The sequence below is a fragment of the Balaenoptera acutorostrata genome, chromosome 16 (genome assembly GCF_949987535.1).
Source record: "Balaenoptera acutorostrata chromosome 16, mBalAcu1.1, whole genome shotgun sequence".
Taxonomy (NCBI): Eukaryota; Metazoa; Chordata; class Mammalia; order Artiodactyla; family Balaenopteridae; genus Balaenoptera; species Balaenoptera acutorostrata.
Genome location: NC_080079.1, coordinates 7,257,476 through 7,280,475, shown reverse-complemented (window position 1 = coordinate 7,280,475; position 23,000 = coordinate 7,257,476). Strand labels below are relative to the sequence as shown.

The 23,000-nt window shown below is 54.0% G+C and overlaps 1 protein-coding gene across 4 annotated transcripts in view; it reads right to left on the bottom strand.

Moving 5' to 3' along the window:
• Positions 1-22,746, bottom strand: part of CTBP2 (C-terminal binding protein 2) — a 164,435-nt gene extending 141,689 nt beyond the window's left edge. For 2 of the 4 annotated variants that reach the window (XM_057530380.1, XM_057530384.1), the window contains exon 1: positions 21,691-21,830. The gene's annotated coding sequence lies outside the window, so the exon portion shown is untranslated. Of the gene's footprint in view, positions 1-21,690; positions 21,902-22,536 lie in introns of those variants that run through there. The other 2 variants (XM_057530385.1, XM_057530382.1) reach the window with 2 other exon arrangements.
• Between the last annotated feature and the right edge of the window lie 254 nt (positions 22,747-23,000).

The window sequence follows — 23,000 nt, the reverse complement described above, 5'->3', positions numbered from 1 at the left end:
AGATACAGCAGAAGACGGACAGTCTCACGCTGAGGTTTCAAGGACTGTGCTAAAAATAAGTTTAAATAAGTGGCAGAAGGAGGCTCGTGGATAATCAAATGTGTAATCAACTTACATATCAGGAAAGGATAATTACCACAACCAAAAAGAAAATTTCTCCAAGCCAAAAGGTTAAAAAAAAAAAATTTAAACCAGCAAACCACTACCCACATAGAAACAAAAATGTATGTTTTCAGAAAGGACAAGCCTATTGCAGACCCGGCAGCTTCAGGAGCCTTGAAACTTCCCCCCAGGACCTTGATTCTTGGATGTGACATGCAAGACTTAGCGAAACCCAAACAGACTTTGCACGACCAGAGATGCACTCAGTCTGTTAGCTGTGCAAAGGAATGGGCTTTTGATTCAAGTCCAACCCAGGTTCCCGTGCAGCAGCCATCACCAAAGAGCTGCGTCCCTGCAGGTGACTGAGCTGCCCAGAGCCTCGTGCACTGAAGATCAATCTCCAGCCCCTGAGAGGCACCTTAGCTGTTTCTATTATGGATGCACCAAATGCATTTGTTTTTATCTTCTCCCCTCCCGGTACATTCCTGGTACTCAAGAAAAAGTAGCTATATTATTATTATATACCCAGCAAATTAATGTATTTCTAATATTCCCGAATGAAGGCAAAGGCCTTTCTTAACTGGCTCCCTGTGAAATAGTCATTTGACAATTCGCATGTCTCAAGCATGTTTGCCCAGCAAGGCCAGCTGGGCCCGGGCACACATCAGCAAGCTGCTCACCCCACGGGCACAGCAGTGGCTTGCCCACTCCCTTCCCTCCAAGTCCGCTGCAACTTCAGCATCCACCCAAGGGAAGCGGCTTCCCACCTGTTACCTGTGTCAACCTGTGGAGTTACCCTGCAGAGACAGGAGTGGAGCCCCAGGAGGGCGCTGGGGAGGCATCCCGAGGGCAGGACGCCTGCAGCCCCGGGGCTGCCTAGAAGCACAGCCCTACTGTGCTCACAGCGGCGGCTCCACGGGGCTCAGACTGGGTGAAAAGGTCCACCGGGGCTTTACTGCTGCGGACGGCACTACTGAAGATGCTTGCAGGGCCCTTCAGGACATAAGCCACGCCCCTCTCTGATGCTTAAATAAAATCCAGCATTCAACTTTTTCTGTAATAAATTCCAGTGTTTGGGCAACTTTTCTTCCCTGGGCAAGGACTGGGAGGGAAACACGGTCTCAGGGCAGTCAGAGCGGTGTCTGGGCCCCAGAACTGCACGGCAGCTGGGTCCTGCAGCCTGTCCGGGCCAGGAGGACTCGGGTCTTCCCACTGGCTGGCGGTGTTCCCCACCCCCCAGGTAAGAACTGCCAGGGAGCGGAAGACACACACATACACGCAGCTCAAAACGCTGGTTCAAACAGCCCTTGTCCCACTGGGGTGCCAACACTGGGTGCTACTAACCCTGGGCTCCAATCTCTTCGCATCTGGAAGCCCCCCAAGTCTTCTAAGCATGTGGCCATGTCTCCACCGCACTCTCGGCATGCATGGCAGTTCACAGACGACCACCCCAAAGAGGCCAAAGGAGGCTTAGACAGGAATTTCAGGCCAGAATCAAGGTCAGGGTTAGTCTGCGCTCTCGCAGGCATCAAAGGGTTTCCTCGCAGTGAACGCAGGCAAAATGCACCAGGAGCCACTCAGCACGGCGTGTGCTCGCCCTGCCCTGAGTGCCGGGGCGGTGGGGGGAGGGGGGCAAGTACTGAGCACTGAAGAGACATTCCCAGCAACAACCAGAACACTAATAAATGCGGTGATCCCGAGTTAACAGTTTAAAAACTCCCAAGATTCATTTCCTAAAATTCCCCACGACTGAACGAAAATAAAGAGAATATTTTAAAACCAGGAAGAGAGTGAGTCGATGGTGACTTCCTCCCCGAAGAGCAACGGGGACCACTCACAAGCATGTGCCCTGGGCGGAGGGTGGCGGGCTCCCTCGTCCCACAGCTCCTGCTCCGGGAGAAACCAGGATCCTACGCGACACGTGCGGGCTGGCGAGCGCACGAGTGGAAGCCAGGACTCCGGCTCTGGGGTGGGACGCTGACCCAGGTGACCCGCTGCTGGGCTTGGCAGTCACTGACCTTCCCACAGGAAAGCACGCTGGTCCCTCCGGCTTTCGGCAGAACGGTGGCCGGCCTCTGCCTGCAGGAAGCCCAGCGGGGACCCCAGGAGGCACAGGGACCCGGAGCAGCGCGGCGCGCAGGATCGCTGAGAGCACACACCCTGCCTGGCCCTCTCCTGAGCCACTTCCCCACGGAGGAAAGAGGAAGTAGCCAGCGGCCCGGCGGTCACCTCCAGTCCCTCTGGACCTGGAGCCAGTGGCCGCGGTGGACAGAGGAGGTCCCTGCTCCCGGGCACCTACCACGAGGGGCTGCAGGAACCCAGCGGAGGAGGGCGAGCAGCTCTTGTGTGTGTCCCCGGAAAGCCCCGGGACGGTGGCCTGAGACGCACCAAGGCCCACGGTGTGCGCGTGGAACTGCCCACTCCTGGGGGGAGGGCGGCCCCTTTGGGGGCCCGTGGATTCACAGGGCAGACAAGATTCCAGCCACAGTGACTGGCCTTTGAGCCAACCTGCCCAACCTGCCCTGCCCTGAAGGCTCGGGCATCCCTGGGATGACATGGGTGGTGCCACTCGGGCAAGTCCGTCTGCTGCGGCCTGGAGTGCCCTCCCGGGCCGGGCGAAACCCTTGCACGTGACAGACGTCCTAGAAAATCCTGGCACCTCACACGAACATCTACGTACATCTCCTCACTTCCCGGGCTGGCCTTTCTACTATCAAAAGGGGACAAACTGCGTCAGTGGTGGGCAGGACGGAGGCATAATCACAAAGGGCTCCGGGAACCTTCCTTGGTGACGGAGCTGTCCTGCAACCAAGTGGTTTTTACACAGCGTTGGTCAAAACGTGCAGAATTGCATGCTTAGAGGGTGAATTTTACCGTACCTAGATTATATCTATACAACATTCTTAAAAAGTTGATACCCCTCAAAAGCCCAAAACAAATAATAAAAACAAATGACGTGCCCTGTGCAGTAAACTGCAATCCCACTGCAGCCAGAGCAGTCTTTCCAAACAAAGGGCGGCTGCCACCTGCCCCACCCCTCCAGCGTTCCCCAGGAAGCCACCCAGAAGGGTCTGCACATCGGCAGGAAGGACCCTGTTAAAAACACGCTGGCACAGACGCCCTGAAATTCAGCGGCACTTCAGTTTTGTCAGGAAGGTCATTTCGGGACCTCTAGCAGTTTAGCGGCCAGGAAATGAGAAATGAGGTTCTGCTCATTACCACGCCTCAACTGCTCTTATTGGGGTTCCACCTATCACATTAGCATTATCACACTCCAACTTCCTGGTCAGCAAGCGGGGAGTGGACAGGCTCCCACCAGCCGGTGGGGTTGCGTCTGCCCTCGCTGCCATGGGCATCCTGCGGCCTGCAGCATGCGAGGGGTGAGTCCCTGAGCCCCCCCCCAGGGGCCACACACAGCCTTGTCCTCATGCGGTGGTGCTGAGACCCCAGGGGTCTGTGTCTCGATCCAGAAAACCCAGGGACCGGCGCCGAAGGGGAAACAGAGGCAGCACTGGAGTTCACCCAAGGTCACGAGGCAAGCTAAGGGCAGAGCTGGGATGAAACCCTGAGCTTTCCCCTGCTGGTCCCTCCCATTAGTGAGACTGCCACCACGCACGCCCCTGCAGATGACCTATGTGAGGCCAGAGGGTAAAGCGACAAAACAGCCCTCAGCCCTACCTTGCGCCTGGCCTGCTCCGTGGAGGGACACGGAGGGATCACGCCCAGGGGCTCCACAGGGAGATGGAAACTCATACTCTGGAGTAAGACAGGCTGGGGTGAAACTGACTGACCCAGCCATGTACCCCCATGCACTAGAGCAGGCCCCGGCCTCCTCTCTGCCCCACAGCCCGTCAGGCACCCGGCCCTGTCAGAGTCCCAGCCACTCCTCCGACAGCCGGCACTCTCACTGTCTCCGTCACCTACCCGGTGAGTCCACCACTGGTTGGGTCTCCCAGGCACCACGACCACTGCTCTAAAATGCCACATCTGGCAGCAGTAAATCTCAACTCAGTGCGCCCTGTGACCCTCTGGCCCTCTCTCGGCCTCTCCGGTCCCAGCCCCTCCAACTCTTTACTCCTACAAAGAGAGAATAACAATAGTGCCCACACGGGAGAGAACTCACTAGCGGTGCGTGTTGAGGGTGGGTCATGCATTAACACACTGGCCCCTCACACACACCAGAGGTGGATACAAAGAATGCCCACCACCCCGCTGTGAGGACCCAGGACACAAGGAGGTAGGGACCTTCCCCAGGCCTTCAGCTAATCCCCGGGGGCTCTGGGACCGGAAGTGGACTTCTGGGGGGTTCTGTTCTTAGGTGCTACACAGTACTTCTTCAGGCCAGGGAGAGCACCAAGAACACCTGTCAGTCCTTCCCTGACCCCTCAGCCTGGAGACGACCCACCCTCCACCACGGCACTTGGGAAGCACCCTACCCCCATTCCAGCTCTCTGAACTTCAGGATAAATCCTCCTTGCTCTTGCTTGCAGCCCTGGCATCGGGCACACAGTAGGAGCTCTATTTGCTGAAGAAGCAGATCTTTGTTCAACAGGCAATTTTCAGAAGAAGCAAATGTATCTCAATGTCACTGCATACATTTCCACAAATCAATCCCAATTGAGCTACCTTAGCATATACTGTAAAAATTTTAAACCCTATGCATAAAATATTATATATCTATTTTTATTTGATCTACTAAGTTATAAAGCTTTCCTCAATCTCTTAAAGGTGGTTTTTCCAGTGGTGCATAACTGCTTAATTGGGAAGTGTACAAAACATCATTACACTGCCTAACACTACAACATTGCTTATGGGAATATCTCTGTTCATGCATTCTGCTTTATTTTGTATTTAATCTCTATTAAGATGTCTATATGAAAACAGATAGGTATGCTAGTCTTCATAAACACCATAAATCATGAAGTCATTTCTTTGCTAACCCAAGTCCAAAAGCAGCCCCAAAAGAAACTGCTAGGGCCCCAAAGGCTCCCACTTCTCATATTCAAGCACAGTTGGAAACCTTTTAACATGTGGCCCCAAACACTTAGCTCTGTGCCACTTTGCCAAGTAAAGGTTAAGTAATGGCTATAATTTCTCTCACAATAAATGGCCTGGCATGCAACTCCAAAAGCACCCCCAAACTGCCCCCAGAAAGCAGTTACCCAAACCAGAAAGGGCAAATCCTTTCTGCCCAAGACCACAATTGCCAACCTCACATCAAGGAGCAGATGGAGACCCCTTAAATCCTCGTCTGAGGACACCGTGCGTGGCCTTTCAAGTTCACCCTTCAACCAGCACAGGAAACGTGCCAAAGGCTCCCAACTCTTAAAATGGATGTATTAGGGCGTCCCTGGTGGCTCCACGGTTGGGAATCCGCCTGCCAATTCAGGGGACCCGGGTTCGAGCCCTGGTCCGGGAAGATCCCACATGCCGCGGAGCAGCTAAGCCCGTGCACCACAACTACTGAGCCTGCGCTCTAGAGCCTGCGAGCCACAACTACAGCAGCCCGCGTGCCTAGAGCCCGTGCTCCGCAACGAGAAGCCACCGCAGTGAGAAGCTCGCGCGCCGCAATGAAGAGTAGCCCCCGCTCGCCACAACTAGAGAAAAGCCGCGCACAGTAACAAAGACCTAATGCAGCCGAAAATTAAAAAAAAAAAAAAAAAAGTATGCATCACCCTGCACGTCTCCCCACCTTTAAATGTGTACACACACCCCCATCCCTAGAACTGGGTTATGTGAATACACAGCCTTTCTTTAAGCAGCTTGGTGTCGGTAAAAAAGAACCTGTTCAGATCCTGCGCCATCATTTATTAACTGTCAGCCCGTCCATGTGGCTTGAGACCCGACTGCCGATTCCAACCACTGGGAAGTATCCACACTGCCTCACTCTCTCCTGTAGAGGCTGTCACTAAAAAAATAAGCGCGTGTATGACAAGGTGTTTCTACAAACAGAATAAAGGTAAGCTGTCCTCTAAATGGCAACATAAGCCACCAGTCTCACTGAAGCCTACTAATTAATAAATTCACCAATCTAAAAAGGATTTGCACCAAATGTGTTTACCTGCGTTTCTAAAACAGAAGGTGTCGTCCCCAAATCCGTTTGGTAACACAGATGAAATAATGCACAAGTGAGCTCCTGGGGGTAGATTCCATTCACCTACACAGAGAGGTGTGGATGTGCCCTGTGCCAATCTCTGCGCTCAAGGAGAAAGTCATCAACTCCACTGCACCCATCTTCGACTTGGATGTACAGATTTTCAAAGTGTGCTTCACTGCGTGCGGCTCATAGTTTACTAAAACATGATCTGTAAAAACAATCTCTCTCTTTGCCACTACGCTGTGACACACAGCCCAGCCTCCTCTCAATGAGCACTGCTGACTGGGGTCAAGAGAAAAAGTTAAATGTCAAGTGCATCCGAATACAGAACCAGCTCCAGTTTTAACGGGCACACACGAAATTTCCCTCAAGTCCCTAGGAATGTCGGGTGCTGGTTGAGGGGACAGAACCCCCGCCTTAAACCAAAAAATGAGACCGGGTCAGGCAGAAATCCAGGTTTCCACTTTCAAATCTATTCATTCAGATGCGGGGAGAGGATTCAAGTATAAAATCTTTCAATCACTGATCGTGCCAAATGCTCGATAACGAGACTCAAGTGTGTGGGTGTGTGTCGGGGAGTGGTTTGTTTTTAGAGAAAGACAGTCTGCGCGCTGCTGGCAGGCTCTGGGCTGGCTGCGTTGAGAGCCACCCGGAGGAGCTTGCAAAAAATACAGGTGTTCTGGCCCCACCTGGAGCTTCTGCAATGGAACTCTGGGTGGAGCCCAGGAGACTGACTCGTGGCCAGGGGTGCCCTGGGGCTCCACCTGCTCCACAGGCCACCCTCTCAAAGCACCTGGGCGCCAGCCGGCCCTCCCTGGGGACTGCGTGAGTCACTCGTGTGAAAACCACCAAGCCCACAGCCAGCTTCTTGCCACTAAATGCACTAAGTATGTGTGCCCAACTCAGGGGTGAGCCGAAGGGTGCTAGCACTCACCTGCTCCCTTCTGATACAACAGGGCACAAAGGACCTCTCTCCCTGCTCCTGGGCAGACCCTAATTCCAACTGTCTATTCTCGAGGGAGGTAGCAAGACACAGCGTGCATGGCTCGAGCAGGGCAGGGGCAGAAGGGCACTTATTCTCTGTTACATCAGCACCACCGTAGCTACTGATGCTGTCACTGTTCCTACTACTCCTCCTCTTCCACGACCACTGCTAATTATAATAACAGTAACCAACAGCTAACATTTGAACACTTCCCACCTGCATCAGCCTCTTCTTTACTGTGCACATTTGCAAATGTGCAAATAGGACATTCTGGCCCCTGACCTCCAAAATGCCCTTGCATTCCACCACTGGCTGCCTCCCAAGGGCATTTTCAAGGATCATCTTGCTTTCCAAGTGAGATTTTTTAATGGTATGAATTAAACCCAAAGAAACTGCTGGTCCATGAAATGACCAGCCGCCCAGAAGGCGACAATCGGGTCTCTTCCACAGACTTCGGAAGGACACCTTCCCCAACACGGCCCCCAGCCCCACCTCACCATTTCATGTTCACCTGACCCTACAACTCACATCTGGAGCCCACAGGCAGCAGGGAGCCGTGACACTGCGGGGGGGGGGGGGGGGGGCGGGGCAGGGAGGGGTCACGTCCACACCTATGTGGTTGCCCAGGCCATCTCTGGGAGTGAGTGAATGCCCCAGGAGGGGAAGATTTCCCAGGCCCAGATCGGGACATACGAACACCCACAGCACATCGGCCACCCAGCTGGACCCAGGCCAGTCACCAAAGCTGCTGCTGACCAAGTGCCCACCACGTGCCAGGAAGACAAACCCAACACACCGTTCTCCGGGAAGCAAGTTCACTGCCACAGCACTCCAGAGGCCCCCACGGGTTAATGCTGGCTGTCCTCAGGCAAAGGAGGGCAGCACCCAACCCCTCGCTTTTTCTTCCTTCTCTGGGAAGGGAAAGTAGGTCTTAAATAGAAAGTAAATATTTTACTGGGCATTTCTCAGAGTGACCTAATACCGAGTCACATTCCACAGTCTAAAAACAACCTCCTGAACGGTTTTCAGTTCATCACTTTGGCCCCAGGAATGGAGGGGAAGACGGGCTGGGCTGCTCCCTAACCAAGCCAGCGTCCACCCGTCCTTCCCGGGCCCTTCCCGGTGCCTTCCCGGGCCCTTCCCGGTGCCTTCCCGGGCCCTTGCCGGTGCCTTCCCGGTGCCTGCCCGGGCCCTTCCCGGTGCCTTCCCGGGCGCTTCCCGGTGCCTTCCCGGGCCCTTCCCGGTGCCTTCCCGGTGCCTGCCCAGGCCCTTCCCGGTGCCTTCCCGGTGCCTTCCCGGGCCCTTCCCGGTGCCCCGGTGCCTTCCCGGGCGCTTCCCGGTGCCTGCCCGGGCCCTTCCCGGTGCCTGCCCGGGCCCTTCCCGGTGCCTTCCCGGGCCCTTCCCGGTCCTGTGTGCGGCAGACTCAGGTATTTTTTAAGAGCACCAGGACCTGGATCTCCCACCACAAACACTTCTCCCTGGGCCCCGCCCCCTTCACCGGGCACTTCTCCAGACTCCGGAAGACTCATCCATCGTTTAAATGCAAAGGATAAAACCTCCCTTCCCTGGTGGACGCATTCCCCTAGGACAGGGCCCACTCACCATCTCTGTGACCAGCAAGTCCCATTTCCCACCCTGCACAACCAAGGCAGTCAAGGCCCAGGGAGCACAAGGAAATCTGCTCCACCGGGCACACAGCACCTCCTAGCAGGAGCAACTGATTTACTTGTTTATTTATTTTGTATTTTTATAAATTTAACAAACACGTACAATGTGTCGGGCCTGTTCTAAACTCTTTATAAATATTACGTCGTCAAATCCTTGTAGCCCACCCCTGTTCTTACCCTTGCTTCCGATTCAGAAACGGAAGCCCTTTGCGAGGGCTCGTGAAATCCCGAATGCAATCGTGTGTCTCGTTCCATCCCTCCTTTTTCCCACACTTTCTATAACAGTCTGCCCCATCTGATGCCTCGTCCTCTGCTGGTGGGGACGTGTGTATATTTGGGGGCAGGGCCGTCCCTCCTTGGGCCCAGCCTCAGCCCTGGCAAAGGAGGCAGACATTCACTGCCTTGGTGGGACCTCTCCCTCACCGTCAGAGTGAGTCCCCAGGTCACACTGAGGTCAGCCCAGTGCTCCAGGGTGGCCCAGAGAAAAGCTTCTGGATCTCGGCCTGGAGCCTGACATGCCAAGTAATCACCAGGTTGCAAAACTCCCAGATACAAGCACGGCCAAAAAGTGGTCCCTGCACTGACCCTGCCCTCCTCCCCACTAACGACAAGGCACCCAGACCCAACTCCCACCATTCACTCTCCCTCCAAGACCCCAGCCTGCCCACTGCAGCTACAGAAGATGAAATAAATTAGGAAAAAACCCGTTAATCTCCCTTGCAGAGAAACCTTTTTAAGAACCAGAGTTATACTTGCAATGTGCATTTCTAGCGGTTCTGCTGAGCTCTGAGGGGCGTCTAAGCTCTTGGGTCGTCTGAGACACACATCAAGAGCACAACCCAAACAACGGTTAGTCACAGCCCCTCTCCTTCCTGCCCCTGGGACACAGGAGACTCAGTAAGGCAAGCTCACAATTACCGCAAAGAAAACTCAAACCACTTTGAGCTGCTTTCTCTGCCCACTACTTGGAGCACGTCTGGCCAGTTTAGGGAAGAAGAAAATTACCCACTGTTCAAAGCCCTCCTTAAATACTCAGGAAGACATCACTACAGATAGAATTCCAACGTTAATTCTGAAATCTCCTGGCTTTTGTCAGATGAAGCCACATTCTTAATCCCAGGCTTAGTTGAGAAACGAGAAGAAAGGATGTTTGTGTGTGGGAAAAAAAAAAAAAATCCTCAGCCCTGAGCGAAAAGCAGCAAGCACCTTGGAGGAACAGGGAGAATAAACAGAACTCTGCACAAGGCCAAGGCCAAGAAAAATAGGGTCTCGGGAAACCTGGTGTACTCACCGCGGCACCAACAGGGCATGTGGGGGAAACCTATCAGATTTCCCCCGTGTCCTTCTGGAGGAACTCGGGATGCCAAGCCCAGGGGCGTTCCTGCAGAGCCAGGGATCCCTAAACCCGGAAGAGGACAGGGATACACACCTGCAGACCCAGAAAAGGTTCTGGGACCACCCACAAATCCTGGCTCTCGGCTGGCCAAGGCTAACAAAACCATAAGGGCCATGAGATCATTCCTGTACTTAAATGCCTTCAGACCCGGCCACATCCACCCTCCAGGCAGAAAGGCCCCCATGGAAGCAGCAGCTTCTCCTTCTCGGGTCCCAACGAGCACCGCTGAGGCCTGAGAGGCACGAGCTGGCCCAGGGCTAATCCTGGTGTGCCTGCACCCGCCATGCACCACCCTTTCCCATGGGAAGTGAAGCAGAATGGAGACCCTGTGTGAAAACTGCAGGGGGGACTTAAAATAGGCAGAATATAATCATGACCCAAGCTGGACCGGACTAATTGGTCAAAAGCCCCCGACCCCGACCCCGCACCCCGCGCTGCCCTCAACCTCCAGGAAACAGGGCAGAACCCAAAGTCTGGGAGAGGGAGTCTGCAGTGTCCCCACCGCCCCCCAGGCCCACTGGAGCCTTGGAGCACCAGCAAAGACTTCAGGGATTTATTTCCCAAGCACACACGTGTCTGCAAGCACACACGTGTTCACGAAAGGAAGAGAAGCATGGTAGGGCAGGAGGATAATCTTGTAATTAAAGGAAAGCCTGTTTTTCAGGAAAATCTCCACCTTGCGGGGACCTTACCCTAAAGGAAGCCAAGGTCAGTCGGAGAGCTCCCACATCACCTGCTCCGGGTGCCTTTCAGGTGAGTTAATCACCCAGGCAGGGCCGGTCTCCAGATTTCAGGACACACCCAACTTTGTGCCATTCCCTTTCAATTCTCTGATAGCCTCTTTGAAAAGAAAGCTGTTCCTTTTGTTCGGGAGTATTAATTCAAATTCCTTTCCAAGGCCAACACAAATGCAGGGCCGCAACCCAAAGGAGGTTTACCCAGCAGAATCAAGTTTCTCGCCAGTTTTTACAGGAGTGGTGCAAACAGACTATTCCAATTAGGTGAAATCCTCACCATCTTCCCTGTCTCTTTTCCCAAATTCCCCCATGTTGAACACAGGAACCAACTCCCACTGTAAGATGTGCATAATGAATCCAGCTGGAAAGTGAGAAGCAGCCGGAGTGAGCGAGGGGAGCGCCCCATCCACCTCCAGCCCCTCCCCCAAGTGAGGACACATGCTAGGACGGAGGGGGCTCACTTGAGAAGACTCCCACTGAGGTCATTCATCCAGACCACAGGCTTGTCGAGCACCTGGCTACTAAACCCAATTTTACCAGAAAAAACAAACACAAAACAAAAAAACCTAAACACTGTGAAAGCTAGCCACATCATCTCAGGGCATGTGTGTGTATGTGTGTGCTCATACACACACGTGTGTGCTTGCTGGGGGTGGGGTGGGGGGGATGTGCACATCAGAGACACCCAGATAGAGGCAAGGGAGGAAATGAGATCAGGAGGACAGAGGGGTCTGATTTGGCGAGCATAGCAAAGCCATCCCCAAATGTACTCAAGTCCCACTCAAAAGCCAAAAGCCTCAATCAATTACAGAGAAACCAGAGCCAGGTGGAATTGACTTCTGGCTCCCTTAGTTGCTGAACTCCAACCCCCCGCCCCCCCCCAACGCTATTTCTTGATTGGTGAAACAGTGACTATCACTTCTACCTCAAAGAGGCCGATCAATAGCACTGTGCCTAGCCCTTGAGGTCCTTCCGGTGTCTCGTCTTTGCCGGGACAGTCAGTCTGTGGTCCAGAGGCAGAATTCTCCCTGTGCACCCAATGGGGCCCCCCATCTCCTGAGCCTGCCTCAGGCTTCAGATCAGGAGCCATGCTGTTCATTAACTCAGAAAGTGTAGTGAATTTAAAACAGGCCTGGTCCAGGAAACTATCTAGAAATCCTTCCTTAGCATTAGATTGTGAGATCCCAACAAAAGACCACTAATCAAAGAAGGAAATTAAAACAAGCCAGACTTCTCACAGTCCCATGTGATCTAGAAAGCAACTCTGGGCCTGAGAAAGATAATTGTTTCTGAGAAGCCATCTGAATCCTGGGGAGAACATGCCTGATTCAGGGCAAGCCTGAACCCTCACCTCCCCTCTGCTCTCAGGGCGGCGGGAAGAGCGGCTCCTTCACCAGGGAATCCTGCCCAGTCCTCACTTCCAAGAGCCTGTTCAAATCCTAGCTCTGCCACTTGGAGGGCAGGGAGGGCGATGGACAAGTCACCCAAGTGTCCCCTGGGCCTGACACCTCACCCACCTTGTTGTAAAGGTCAAACGCAACACAGGCCAAGCGTCCAGTGAAAGTGACAAAGATTCTAAGTAAAAGATCAATCAAGGGTAGTTATAGTGTTACCTTCACAAAAATAAAAGAACTACTTAAATGGTCTGCATGGACTTCTTGAGTATCAAATTTAAGTTTGCAAGGATAGAAAGAACGGAACACACAGAAATTCCTCCACCAAGGATGAGAGGGGTGCAGGGTGGAAAAGCCCCGTTTCATCCTGGCTCTACACTTACTGCCCCTGCAACCTCTAGTCACATGGCTCGTCAAGCTCCACTCCGGGAGAAGTGTTGCAGTGTGAGAAGGATGTAGATTCTGAGGGAGGACGGGGTAGCCCTCGGAACTACCACCGCGCTATTGGTACAAGTAAAAGAGCCAGATTGGAAGGCTGCGGCAGAAACCGCGGCCTCAACACCGCCCCCGGGACGGGATGCCAAGCCGGCCAAGTCCCAGCGATGGGGCCGTTTACCGCTTGTCGCATCTCTGCCACCATCGAACCTCCCTGTCCGCTGGGAGTGGGGCTGTACAGACAGGGACAACACGACTCAGGTTTCAGATCTCCGGAGCCCGCGATCGCTGGGGTGGCTCGGGCACGGTCCAGCCAGGTACCTGGTTCTGCTCCGAGCCTCGCCGCGGGTTCGGGACCCACCTCGGTGTCCTGCGTCCTCTCGGGGCTCCTTCCACGTCCCGGCCGGGGGGACTGGGAGGGGCACGGGCGAGCCCGCGGGTGAGCGGCGGCGAGGGGCGGGACCCCGCACAATGGGCTGCGGGAGGAAGGAGGAAGTGGGCACTGGTGGGGGTAAGGGCCATTTCTATCACCTCTCGACAAATTCCCAGCGGCGGGAAGCAGCTCCCTATTTACAAGTGAAAGGGCAAAGCGCGAGGGGAGGGGCGCTTCCGGCGGAGTCGGGTACAGCGCGGGGGATGGGGTGGCGGGATAAACACGCGAGCCTGCGGGGTCCAGCCGGGGGCAGGGGAAGGAAAAGGCGGGCGGGGCCGCCAGGTAGGCGGCCTTCGGGGGCGGGGCCGCCAGGTGAGCCAGCCTGGAGGGGAGGAGCGGAGCTGCCAGGTCCGCGGGGCCCAGGGGATCAGGGGGACCTCACCTTCGGGCCTGGGGTCCTAGAATCCCGGAACCCCAGACGCCAGGAGAGCCGTCCTTATAGCAAGGCCCAGCACCCCGGCTGACGGGGCGCATTCGGGGTAGTGCAGCCGCAGACCACGCCCCCTCAGGTAGAGGGCAGCCAGGTAGGGCGGTTGGCCTTCACCCAGGCCCAACTTTGCCCTCCCCGCAGCAGAAGGTCGTGCAGGAGCCCGGAAGTCGCCCTGCGGTCAGTCTGGGCGGAACGCTGGGGTTCCCGGCGCCCGAGGCCCCCGAACTCGAGCTACAGAAACAGGAGGCGGAGACCAGCTTCTTTATGACTCGGGGGAGGCAATTCAATGTTTCATCCTCGCATAAAATAGGAATTGCTCTATTTACCTAGCCGGCAGGAGCATCGTGAAGATTAATGACTGTGAAATGTTTTTAAGATCAAAAACATTCTGAGACTTTACTTATAGGCACTTATATGTGCACACTGATATCTGTACAGCAAAATATACTCTTTATTGATTGCCCTCCTGGAGTGACTTCTAGCCCATAAGCAGAAAGCACTGAGAAAAAAAGATTCTGGAACATCTCTGTGTCCTCCTGAGATACTAAGGAATATGGGTAGAAACCGTGGCAGCCACACTGGACCTCCTGCTCCATCCAGGCCTGCAGTGGCAGCTGGAAGCATCAGCCAGCAATGCAGCCCACACTTCGACTTCTGAAGAAGAGCCGGAAAGAAACTTTTAAAATATTTGTCACACCCCCTGGGAAGAAAACGCAGCATTCCCACCCCTCAGCTCAGCAGGCAGGTGCCCCCAAGTGTGGGCCACCATCGGGGTCTCTGCTGTTCGGAAAGCTCTGCCCTACCACCCCGGGCCCAGTGGTCAGTCAAACTCAGCCAGTGCTAGGAGCCCACGCAGGCCATCTGGCCTGGCAGCTCCAACAGCAAGGCCTCCGTGGTGTCACCAGCACCCTGTCCCTCCCAGCAAAGCAAGCCCACGTGACCAGGCAAGGCCGCTCCACTCCAGTCCCCTCAACCATTCTTGGACAGGGTTTTCAGAGCTCCTGAGAGCCCTTCCGGCTCGCTGCAGGCTCCGGCTACAGTCCAGGTGGGCAGGCCCGGAAGCTGCAACACCCTATGGGCTCCCCACCATCCAAAAGGATGTGCAGGCATGACCCGTACCCCTTCCCCAGACCCACCTGGGCCTGAACCAGCAGAAACTTTATTTGCACTTCTAGACCCACCGCACTAAAGACATCCATCAGCAAAAGAATAAAGTCCCAGCCAGAGTTCATTCAGCAGGAAAGGTGCACAAACCGTTTCCTGGCCTCCACCCCCTACAGCAAAGGAACTTCACCAGCTGCTCCTCCTACCCCACACACACTCACACACCTGGGGCAGCTACAACACTATCACTTCCAGGTTGGATTCAGGTCATTTTCACCTAACAAGTGATTCTTTGCTAGCCTCAACAGCTAGCCTTTAGGCTTTTTAAATTGCCATATACCTGGGGCAGGGGGTTGGCGGGGGACAATCCCACCAGGCCAGAGGAGCTGACCTCTATAATCTCAGTCTACAGTTCCTTCCAAAGAAACTTCCTGGGATTCCATGACTCCATAATGAAGTTTTTGTTTGTCCTGTGCTGGAAGCCAGATTTCAGGCATGGCTGGAGCGCAGCAGCGAGTTTACAACCCCTTGGCCAGCCCCAGCGCTGCAGAAAAAGACCCACACATCATCCATGTGACGAATTCCTTAAAAAGACCCTTCCAAGTTTCTGCCACAACCTGGGCTGGGATGAGACACAGAAACGTTGCCACTACTTCCAACCAAGCTTCAAGCCAGTTAATAGTGTCTTTCAAGTCATAATTAAAGATTTATTTTAATGCAAAAAGCAGGTTTCTGAGCACTTTTGAGAGGGAGAAAAAGCAACAGTGTAAAGGAAGGTTTTCTTTGTGTTTTCATCTCACAAGCAGGATGAATTTTAAGAACCACACCATTTTGTGGAAAAGCACTGCCTTCCCCCCTACCCCGGGACATTTCTGGACTCTCAGTGAACACCAACCAAAGGTGAGGCTGCCCACCAAGTTCAGGCAACAACAGCTATTTGGGATTAACATCCCCTAAACACCATCTGATCCTGGGGAGAATGCAGGCTCTGTTATTACCCAGGATAGAAGTCACAATTCTCCATAAAAGCAAAAGCATCATTTGCTCCAGGAATAAGAAAGAACCCAACCATTTTATCACAATTTTTGTGAATATTAAGCCACCCCTAGGCAACCATCTGTTAAATTTCGTTACAGAAACAGTTAAAGCAGATCATTTCTAAAACATTCACTCAAGGAGGAACTAGGCTAGATACAGATGGAAACATCAACTGGCCCCCAAAGTTCCAGGCAGAAGGGGCATCAGCCCCCAACAATGGGCCAGGGCTACACTGATCCCACTTCCAGGAGAGGCGAAAAAGAAAGTTAACACGAGCGCCTGCCCCTTTAGCAATAGAGTTTTGGCTCCACTTTGGAACCTCAGCTCCCCTGTGGAAGCAGGAAGCTTTGTGAATGGAGGAGGAAGATGCAATACAGAGGTGCATTTTCAGAAATGGCAGCACCTGTGCAACAAAATACGAAAATCCAACAAATACTCGTTTTAGCCGCACTTTCCCTAACACCACAAACAGACTAAAAACTAATGTGAGGAGAATAATAAAAATAAACACAACTGCTTCCTATGACTTCAGATGCCTCAGTTTCTGGTAAGCGTTGAACGTGATTTCTGAAAATTGCATTTCAGCGGGGGGAAAAAGTCTGCTTCGTTTACACTTTCTTAGAAGAACCCTACTATCTGCTTTTAGAATCTTTCCTCCAAAAAGCAGATCACTGAGAAGAAGAAGCACACAGAGTTCCCCAGCAGTCCAGAAAAGACCACCTTCTAAGAAAAAGTCTGGAAAGGGAGCAGGCCGGCGACCCCAATTTCCATGCCAGGCAAAGACAGATGATTGTGACTCTGGTTCCCATCCTGTCTGCAGCTCCTGAAGTTTCTGTGTTCTCGAGCAGTTAGAAGAATGAAGGCGAAACTGCCCCTTGGCTCCCATAGTCAACATTCCACACAAACAATGGCCTGGCTTGCTCCCTATTGTACATTCTGTATTCATTTGTGAATCCCATTTTTTTTTTTTTTTTTTTGCACAATGTGCAAAGCCCTTCTTTTCACTGGTGCAGTCCTGAAGGCCCAAGTGCAGCCATAATTTAGGCTTGAAATACTAATAATGATGGCTAAAAGCAAACTACAGATGAAGCCCAAACATTAATTTGTGAAGATCATTAGAGTCACACTGATGGCTTTTGGATACTATCCATTAAATCATGATCAAAAGAAACACTGAACACCTTAAAAATGGTTCTGAAGTTTTTAGCAATTATTAAATGTAATTTTCCAAACCCAGAGATAGGTGTGTTAAAAAAAAAAGAAAAAAAAATACCCTTTTATAAGTTTTTGATACATATTCCATCAAACACAGACTTGAATAAAAATTAACTTCAAAAGATTGATTGGGGGGGGGGAAGATTTGCATTTTTCCTTCTTTCCCAGGATGCTGTAACTTTAACCGTAGGAGTGTAAATTACGACATGCTTACCAGCTGTAAGGGAGAAAACTGATACTGCCCAGGCAGTATAGCCTCTGAGAGCAGATCCATTCCAGCATTTTCATGTGCCTACTAAAAGTCTGCAGTAGTGGAAGTCCACACAAGCATTCCTTAGCTAGTGAAATGCAGGAACATTCTTGGGGAATAAGACACCCCGATATTTCAATACACGGTGTTAAGTACAAGAACTTCTATTTGAAGGGCCAAGCAAACTGCACTCCCATTTTTAAATTACTACAGAAATGTGTTCCACCCTCTGTAATTGAACTATCAGCCAGGTGGTGGAAATATTACAGGAGTTGTGCCCTGCTGAAAAGATAAATTTCCTTTCCCAATCACGTACTATATGAATATATATTTGTGGCCTGTATCAGGGACATGAGACACTTGGGCTGCTGCTTTTCACTGATAGAAAGATTAGTAACAGAGGGACCCAGGCTTGTACTCACATATGTTATGATGACAGCCCTTCTATATTAAAATGACAGTGGTAAAAAATGACAACTGGGGTGGCCATTCTGCTGTTGCTGTAAACTCTTTAAATTTTTTCCATTTAGGGAAAGTGTTAAGTGCAAAGGGGATAACTTTGCCTTCAAAAATGATTCATGATGGAAGAGAATTGTTGGCAAATGGCATTCTGGTGCTAGACCTCAGAGGGGCCACCCTTTTGGTTTTGAGTCTCAAGGATTTCAAACGGTGTGAGTTATCCTGAACTCTCTTTGCTTTAGCACTTTAACAGTTCCCAACAATAATATCCTTTCCCAATCCAGCACTGTGCTTGCTCAGCACCTATGTTGCATACTCATCCTTCATTTACCTTGTCGCTGGCTACTCAGAACACTGAAAAAGTTGCAGGTTGATTTTGCAGTTTTGTTTGTTGTTGCTGTGGCTGTTTGTTTCACTTCGTCTCTCATTAAGACACTTTCAGGGCTTATGAATAGGATTTCTTTCTGGAGTTTTACAAGTCAAGAGTAAAGTTATTGATTATTCCCTGAAAGGGTAACTGATGGCTAGTTAATAATTATACGAAGAGCAAGTTTTCCTGTTTCGTCTTGTGTACACGACCAGATTAACAATGCCAGGGAAAGCAAACTCGACTCCACAGGAACAGGTGTGCCCTGAGTCTTAAAAGGCCAAAATATCTCACAAAGTATGTCACTGGTGTATTTTTACAATGCTAGTAGTGTTTGTTTTTAAGTAGCCAAACTTTTTTACTTTTTTAACTTTAAAGAGACACACTTTGCAAATATTTCTTCACCCAGTCAATGACTAAGTGCCAGACATAAGTTGCAATTCGAGCCTGGCAAAGGAATACATTTTAGGGACAAAGAGATTTTTTTGCTGCTGTTGTTGTTGTTTAAACCACAGTTAAGAAAAGGCAATTTGCCCTGCCCCTCCCCCAGGAGAACACCCAGTTCAGGATGTTCAAAGATCCCAAGTGAAATCCTAAATAACAGGGCTCTGAGCTCAAATCTGCAGAGCTACGCAGAGCGCCCTCCACCTAGCTTTATTAATGTACAATCAGAAAGGAGGGCGAAAACATATCGCCTAGCTTTATCTTCCCAAACAGGAAAAAGAATTAAACCAAAAAGCACCATGTCAGGTCCAAAACAAGCTCCAAACCCAAGATTTGTAAATTCCCTCTAATAACTGCTTTCTACAGGGACAAACTGGGGTCCCCTACTCCTCGGGCACAGAAAACCAATCAGTGTCATAAATTCCCTTTGCCTTCAACCCTCACTCCCTTGTACTGGGGACAGAGTAGGGGGAGGGGTCGACCCAACATCAACACTTAACACTAAACCCCTCAATGCTCTACAGAAATATGCTGGCTTCTTTCCTTTGTTTGGTCCTGTTATACTTGATCAAGTGTGAACGATTAAACTGGTTTCATTAAAGGCAAGTGCATTCACAGCTAGCATCCAACTTCAATGGCAACTAGAAGCATATTTTGCAAGAAGGAGGGCCTGCTTTTTTGCTTGAAATCTACCATCTCATTAACTTTTCTTTGGGGGGGGGGGCAGTAGAAAGGGCACTAAGGGTTTTTACCAGAGAGTGTGTCAGAGCAGCCCAGAGATCTGATGCTAGACAAAAGGATATTTAGTGTTTCAACTCTGGGATACAGTCCCTCTTACTTAAAAAAGAGAAAAGAACTCCTGTTTCAATATTATATTAAAGCTGCTCTGACTGAAAGTGTTTAATTAGCATTTTGAATATTGCTTTATAATTGCTTTAAGAAGTATGCTTTGAAATCAAATGATTATGAAAACAAGATGCTTTAAAGTCCCATTACTTCAAAATGTAGAAAATTTATTTTAAAAAAATCAAAACAGTGTAATTCTCCTAAGCACATGAAAACTAAAGTTCTACTTTGAGAACCCTAGAGGCAGAACAGCAGTCTTAGGTACTGAACACGGGGTAAATTTTTAACTGCCTTTGAGCCCAAGCACCTAGCTAGCAGAGAAGAGTGTCTTCTTTGAAAGAGTAGTACCAGAGTTTGATATATTTCGCCAAAGTCGGGAGGCAGAATCACTTAGTAAACTAACCAAAATAAACGTCCCCTCCAAATTATCCATGTCAGATAAAAATATACCCGTCTCTACAATATCCAACAGAATTGCAAATAAGGCACTTAGCATTTTAAATTCCCAATGCATATTTATAGAATAGAATTCTCTTGTCTACCCTTCAAGCCACTCACGTCTGACTCTCTAAGAACTTAACCCGATCTCTAGTCTTTAAAAAAGAAAAAAGGGGGAAAAATCGAGAAAGATCTGTTTACCCCGGATAGGGCAAGTGAGCCCGGCATGACTACGCAGGCCACTGCCAGCAGCCTGCACCGCAAGGACGCAGATCAAGCGGGGATTTCTACGAAAAATTCCTCCTTTCCCTTGTAAAATACTAAACCCGGGTGCCCTTGGAGCCAACTGCTGCTTGGGCCGCCTCCGGAAAAAGTATTCGGGGGCTGGGCGCACCACACACACTCGCGCGCACACGCAGACTCAGTGTCCGTGACCATCCGCGGCGGCGGAAAGCGAGCCACCGAAGGGAGTGTGTGCGCGTGTGTGTCTCGCCGTGGCCGGCGGTGACCGCGCAGAGCTCCCCGGCCGGCGGCCTCCCGGCACCTGGGCGCTGCGTGGGCTGCGGGCGACCGGCCACGCCGCGGGCCTCCGGCTGGTGAAAGGCCCTGCACGCCCCGCCACCCGCGTGCCTCTGCCCAACTTGCCCCGGGTCGTTGGGAAGAGCGGGAGGTAGAGAAAGAAAGGCGCTTCCCCTCGGCCGCGCGGGTCCGTCCGGCGCCGCGGAGGACAAGGAGGAAGAGGCGATAGCGGCCGCCCGGCTGCCTCTGCGCCGCGCCGAGTCCCCGCCGCCCGGGTCGCGCCCTCGCCAGCCCCTCCTGCGAAACTTTTTCTTTTTGGTTCGCCCCACCCGAAAAGTGCGGCCAGGGCGGGGGAGGCGGGCGGGCGGGCCGGGTTCGCGGCGGCGGCGGCGGCGGCGGCGGCGGCGCGTGAGGAGGAAGTGGTGCCGGCGGGAGCGCGGCCGGGCAGAGGAAATGCCCAGCCAGCTCGGCCCCCGCCCGCGCCCGCCGCCCGGCTCGCCCCGGGCCCCCGCCCCGCTGCGACTTTGGCGGGCCGAGCCCGCCGCGGCAGTGGTGGCGGCGGCGGCAGATGTGGCCCGACTGCCCGGAGGAGCCAACAATGCGGGGCCGGCAAAACAAAAGGGTTCCACTTCGCATCCTTTCCCGTCTTTCACTTGCGCTCCCGGGGCGCCGCGCGGGATCCCCTGCCAGCAGGGGCCGCTTCCCTGGGGACCCGGAGCCGCGCGCGCCCCGGTTTCCCAGCGGACCCCCGCTCCCCTCCCCCGCCCCGCAGGCGCAAGGCCCCACGCGCTCGGACTCCCGGTTCCGGGGAATCCGGCCGTATTGTCCCCGCGGCGCGCCGCGCGCTCGGCCTGGGTCGCGGGCGGCCCCCGCGCGCGCACCCACCGGCCTCCGGGAACAGGAGCCGGGGGCGCCTAGGAAACCGTCGCCGAGACGCCGCCGCCGCCGCTGCCCTCCGGACGCCGCCGTGCTCGGGGTTTCTTTTTTTTTTTTTGCCAATCCTGATGGGAAGGAAGGTGACCGCCTACTTCGCATTCATCAACTCTCATCACAACAACAAAAATCCTGGCGCTAACGGCGGCCAGCGGGCACGATCGGCGGCGGAGGGCAGCAGGCAGGGACCCCAGGCCGGCGCCCACTCCCGAGCGCCGAGCGGGGACACCGGGCCGGGGACGCAGACCAAAGATGTCCTCGGATGCCGGCTTGGTGTCCTTCGCCCTCCTCCTCCTCCCCCTCAGTGGCGCAGTGAGGCGCGGGCGCGGCGCCCCCGGCCCGCGGCCGCAGGTGAGGCGGGGGCGGCGGCGGCCCCAGCCCTCCCCCGGGGCCCCCCTTACCTCGTCCCGGGCCGCCGGCGTCCACGGCGAAGAGCGCCCACCCGGGAGGCGGCGGCAGCAGCGGCGGCGGCTCCCGCCCCTCCCACCCCACCCGGCGGCGGTGGCGGCGGTGGCGGCGGCTGTGCGGCCCCCCCTCAGCGCGGCATGGCTCCCGGCTCCGTCCCTCGCTCCTCCGGCCGCTGCCAGTTCCTCTGGGCCGCTCCCGGGCCACCTTAAAATGACACACGCACACAAGGACACACACACACAAAAACTTAATCTCTCCCCCTCCCCTCCCCTCCCTCCCCTCCCTCCTCTCCCCTCCCCTCCCTCCCCCTCCCTCCTCTCCCTCCTCTCCCTCCTCTCCCTCCCCTCCCCTCCCTCCCCTCCCCTCCTCTCCCCCTCCCCTTCCCCTCCCTCCCCTGTCTCCTCTCTCCTCTCCTCTCCCCTCCCTCCCCTCCCCTCTCCCCTCCCTCCCCTCCCCTCTCCCCTCCCTCCCCTCTCCTCCCTCCCCTCCCCCCTCCCTCCCCTCCCCTCTCCCCTCCCTCCCCTCCCCTCTCCCCTCCCTCCCCTCTCCTCCCTCCCCTCCCTCCCCTCCCCTCTCTCCCCTCTCTCCTCCCCTCTCCCCTCCCTCCCCTCCTGTCCCGTCCCCTCCCCTTATCTCCGCTCCCCACCCTACCCCTCCCCTTCCCTTCCTCCTCCTCCCCTTGCCGCCGAGCCTCTTCCTACTTCCCCACCCACCCCACCCCCTTCCTCCGCCCACCCGGCTCCCGAACATCTCCAGCCTGGTCCCGGCCCCGCGCCCGGCCGCAGGGAGGGGGCTGCGCTGGGGGTCCCCGGCCCGCACACGCCCCGCGCCGCGCTCACCCCCAAGAGGATGCTAATTCCAACTTGGATCGGGGGAGGGAGAGTCCTGGAAGCCGAGCGCCTCCCGGCTATTTGCTCTTCTTTATTTGTTTTCTCCTCCGGCGAAGGAGGAGGAAAACGGAGAGAAAAGGAAAGGGAAAGAAGCGGCGCGGCCGCGTCTCCCGGTGGCCGCCGGCTGCGCAGGAGCGAGGCGGGAGGCGAGGTGAGGGTCGCCGCTCGCTCACTCCTCGCTTTTTTTTTTTTTTTTTTTTTTGGGCAAAGGCGGGGTCTCTCTTTGCAAACCAATGACACAACCCCACATGGGCCGGCCTCGCCCCCTACAGATACTCTTCACTACAAATCGCCTCTCTCGGGGGATTAGTGGCTCCGCGAAAGTGCACACAGGCGCGGCGGGCGGGCGAGTGGGCCGGGCGCGGCGGGCACTCCCCGGCCTGGCCCCGCCTGGGAGGCCCTAGCGAAGCGCT